Below are 5,117 nucleotides of genomic sequence, written 5' to 3' on the forward strand. Positions count from 1 at the left end.
TGCTTCTTAGAAAATCGAATGTAATTAATGAATGAAATTGTATATTTATCGCAGCGTGTAATTAATGAATGAAATTGTATATCTATCGCATGGTGATATTTAGAAACATGGACTTATGGGGTTCCTCAATCAAACGAATATTCGCAACCCCAATTCAAAGGGAGTTCGTCGAACTAACTTTTTCTGAAATTTTGATAGTCGATGTAGGCACACTCAAGGACTCAAAATCTGCCAAAAAGTCAATTTTGATAAAAACTGGCGTTTATGGGGTTTCTTAAACAAACGATTCAAATATTTGTCGTACCCGAAAACCCTCACATTCCAAATTTGGTTCCGTTTGCTTGATTAGTTCTCGAGTTATGCAGAAGTATGTCTTTCATTTCTATGGCAGTCCCCATACCCTTAGGGGGTAGGGGTGTCGAACCACCATAGAAACATTTGTTGTTCTCTAAAATCTCCATATGCAAATTTTGGTTCAATTTGTTTGATTAGTTCTCGAGTTATGCAAATCCCCCCCCCTCTCTATGGAACTTCCACATGCACAATATTGGTTAGGAAGGGGGGGAGTGTCGAACCACCACAGAAACATTTATTGCTTTCTAAAACCTCATTATACCAAAATTGGTTAATTTTGCTTGATTAGTTCTTCAGTTATGTTAAGTTTGTGTTTCATTTGTATGGCCCATTTCCCCATACATTTATTCTGTCCATTTGTGTGCTTTCCCGAACAGAGCTGTCAATAACGGGCAACTTATGCAGCCGCTAGAATGGAAACAACGAAGGGTAAGAAACATGCATGCATGTATTGCTTCTCCTGTGAGGAAAATTCTCAGAATCTTTCTGTGCTCGAAACAACAAAGGTCGCTTATTCTGCTCGTTTTGTGTTTTATGTGCTTGTGAATGCTTCAAGTACATCTGGCATTGCAATTAATACAACCATCTGAGCCACGACAAAGCAGGAGAAACAAGAGAAGAGTGCAAATTAGCTTTGTTGACGGTTTTGACCGAGAATGGAAAACGAATTTTACATAAACGGTCATTCTCGCGATGTTTCATTTTTATCGCTGCAACTGTGTGCATCTGTTATGGCGGGTTTACATGAGGGAGATCTATAGCTATAGATGGATTTATTCACGTGAAAATAGGTGTAAACGGATGAGAATAAATATGATACACTTATTCGAGGTATATATAACTTGAATAAATTCAGCATATGTAAACGCTTGCGAATTTCTCACTGGTGAGAAACCACTGAAGTTGGATGTAGTTCTACTTCAGGTGAATAAATTCACCGAAAATATGAATATATTCATTATAGAAGTTCACGCTAGTGTAAACGGTTGATGCGATTTCTATAAATCTCATCACATTTCTTCACATGAATATATCACTAGTCTAAACCCACCCTTATGGCGAGTGTACATTAGGGAGATCTATAGCTATAGATGGATTTATTCACCCGAAAATAGATGTAAACGGGTTAGAATATATATATAAATTAAGTTACATGAGGATATCGAAGAGTTTTTAAAAAGAAAAGAAAAGACCGGTTTCGCCGGGAGTACAAGTTAGACTGATTTTATTATTGTCAATTTTACATCATGAAGCCTAGCCATTTACCTAAAGCCCTTACGCTGCACATTCCATCCAGTCCGTTGTCGCGTCAGGTACAGAGTCCGAATCGGTGTTTTACGTTGGTGTCCTAAATTGTTGTTTCGCTTGCGTTTGCGAATTGATGCTACCGATAAACTGTTCCACAGTGATCGGTTCTGTTGCTGTGGGGAAAATGATGTTGCTTGCGTTAACTACTCCCTCATCAAGTTTGGATCGTCCCGATACAATTGTGTTGGGATGATGGTTGTCTGCTGAACTGATGTTTGGTTTTTCTTCATTGGGTGTCCTTTTCTTCTGGTACCAATGGTAAACTATGACGATCAAGCCTATAATGAAGCATATAGATGAGAGGCCCAAACTTGTTGATGTTTGGATGAAATATCGGGTTTTAATTATCTCCAGTTGTTCTCGGTTTTGGAAATGTAATTTCTTTAATGTGTGAAAGTCCAGGTTCTGCTCGAATTCGTTTTGTTCAATTTTCACGCCATCCAGAGGCACTATTGTTGGGATAATTCTCGATGGAAACGTAATGGAGCTAAAAGTTTTGTTGTTCAGTGAGATTGTACAGTTCTCGAAAAACAACAGCATCGTTCCTGTTAAAACTCTGTTGTTATGTAGACAGTCGCTTGATAGTGTGACTGTTGTGATTATGATGATGATATGGTTGTCTGTCAATCGTTTTATGTTGGTTGTATTCCGATAGTTCGTAAAGGTGCATTTTCCTGGGGAGCCTCGTATGATTTTGGAGAAGCATCTGTCGTCTGAGGTATCGTCTAATTTATCTTCTTCGCAAATGGAATTTTCGCCGATACTTTGGCAACTGCCTTTGATGAAATAGGTGGAGTTTCCGTAGATTGCTGCTTTATGCCAAGGGAGTTTGATGATTTGACCGTTGATTGGAAGTGGTTCTAGGAGAAGACTGGTGAATGGATGTGGTAAAATCTGCGGGACGCCGATGATGAAGTAGAGGATGGATTCCTTGAAGAGGGCTCTGATGTCTAGGTAATCGTATGCTTGGTCTGGATGTAGAATGGTAATATTTTGTTCTTCTAACTTATCTGAGATAAACTTTAGTTCTTCTGCTTCTAGAAAATTCTTAGAAATGATATTTATTTTTGCAAGTTGTATAACTTCGAAAATTGAGTCTAGGTGTTATTGTATTAGGTCGACATGATAAGAAATTTTAAATGCCTGTCGGATTGCTGTGAAATTTTGATTGACAAGTTTGTTGGTGATTAGAGATTGTCTGGCTGATATAATTTGTTGCTTGATTATTCTTTGTTGTTCATTAACGGAATCTATTAATTTGTTTATACGTTTTCCTAGATGTTTGTTGATAGTTACTTGAATATTATTTTGTCTTATAAGTTCTTGGTTGCCTCGTTTTAAGTCATTTATATCGTTATCTATTTGGATTCGATCTTCTTCATCTAAATTGCCTGTAATCGCCTTTATGGCTGAGCCTAGAAAATTGAATGCTCCTCTCTTGTTTCTTCTATTTGGTAACAATTTCATATACGTGTTTTGGGCTTTCTTAAATTTGGACTGTAATGTGATATAAACGTCGCTGAAATCTGTGAATATTTTAAGTCCGTCGAGAGTGATAGCGATGTTGTTTAGTAATGATCTATAGTCTTCCAAGTCTATTGTGTGATATATCCTGTGACGTCCAGTCGTAATTAGTACGTTTCCGGTCTGTAACGTCACTAGTCCTGGGTTTCTGGTCAGGTCATGTATTTGTATCGTTCTCGATGATGAGGTCGTGATGAACATCAGCGTAATTAGTTTTAGAAGTTGGCTCCGCAACATCTATAATTTAGAAAAATAATTTGTATGGTTTCATTTTCGCCGAATATTTTCTTTGTGTTCTCTGCCAGAGTGGTCCAGAAACGTTCTACCTTTATCTTGGACAACTTTGACTGGGAAATACATTTCTTTTCCTTTGTTCCTTATTCCTTGTCTTCTATTATATACGGTTTCTTCCTCTCGAAGAACCGGTGGGTGTTCTCTCTTCTTATTATGGTAACCCAAATTTTTATTTTTAGTTTTATCTGATTGTACAATAATTTCATTGTAGAATTTGTTTCTGTTTTCTAAAATCTTTTCCATATCAAGAGGCCTTTCCTCTCCATCCCTTATTCCGTAGAATATTTCCCGGGGTTTGGTTTTTGTGGTAGAGTGGACTGTGTTGTTGTATATGGTGCAAGCTATTCTAAAGACTTCTTTTTCGTTTATGTCGGGATAATTAGGCTTAGTACAACGATAGATTTCGCCCAAAGTTGAGTGAAACCTCTCCACTGTACCATTACTTGAACTATGGTTCGGAGGAGTGAAATGGATGTCTATTTTTAGGTTTTCCAGAAGAGTTTTAATTTCGATGGATTTCATTGAGGGTTCGTTGTCAGTAACGATCAAATTTGGGGTACCATAAATGGAAAAGTATTTAGTTAATCCTTTACGTACATCTTGAATGTTCCTAGATTTGATGGGAATCAATGTAGCGTATCTCGAGAATTTATCTAAAAAGGAAAGGAATATATTAGGTTGTTTTAAGAATATATCTAGATGTATTAAATTTAAAGGCTTTTTTGGGTCCGGAGTGGGTCCGAGCATGTTTTTGTATGGATGCCTCTTGTACTTATTTTTATTACAAATGCGGCAGAGCCTTACAAACTGTCGTATTTTTCTTTTCATTGCTGGGAAATAGTACTTGTTTGCTATTTGTCTATTATTTTCCCATACCCCTCTATGTCCATTTTCGTGGGTTTGTTCTATAACAATATTTTGTTCCTCGGCCGTTTTCAGATCTATGAGAATTTTTTGAGAAAAATAAATTTTGAAAGGTTTGCCTCTACTGAAGTAGTTTCTATAGACGATTTGAATCGTCTGTATCAACTTTTCCGGGCAAAGGATGCAGTTTGATCTTTTGGGATCAATGTAATCTTTAAACATTTTAATTAGGTATGGAACTCCAAATATCAATTTCGTAATTTTTCGTCGGAAAACTCGTGGAAATATTTCTTCATAGGTTTCTTCTTCGTTGGGTCCGATTTTTAGAACAATCTGATTACAGAACTCGTTTAATGGTTTTTCTGTGCCTGGGATAAAGTCAGAATCGTCGGTATCAGCAGAGTGGGCCGTGGCTCCGTCTGACGAAGTGTCGCTTTCAGATGTGGAAGAAGAGTTTTCTTCCGCTTCATTGAGGTTGATTTCCTCTCGTACTCTGGAAAGACTATCGGCTACGATGTTCTGCTTTCCAGGTCTGTATTTAATCTCGTAATCAAATTCTTCTAAATAGAGGCGCCAATGAATGAGTCTGCTATTTGAGTGTTTAAGGTTTAAGCTATATGTGAGAGGTTTATGATCGGTGTATAGAGTAAATTTTCTTCCGTAAAGATAAGGACGGAAGTATTTACATGCCCACACGATCGCCAAAAGTTCTTTCTCGATTGCGGAATAGTTTTCTTCTGACTTATTCAGCGTTCGAGAAGCAAAGGCAATTG

Source organism: Toxorhynchites rutilus, chromosome 2 (genome assembly GCF_029784135.1).
Source record: "Toxorhynchites rutilus septentrionalis strain SRP chromosome 2, ASM2978413v1, whole genome shotgun sequence".
In the NCBI taxonomy this organism is placed as follows: domain Eukaryota; kingdom Metazoa; phylum Arthropoda; class Insecta; order Diptera; family Culicidae; genus Toxorhynchites; species Toxorhynchites rutilus.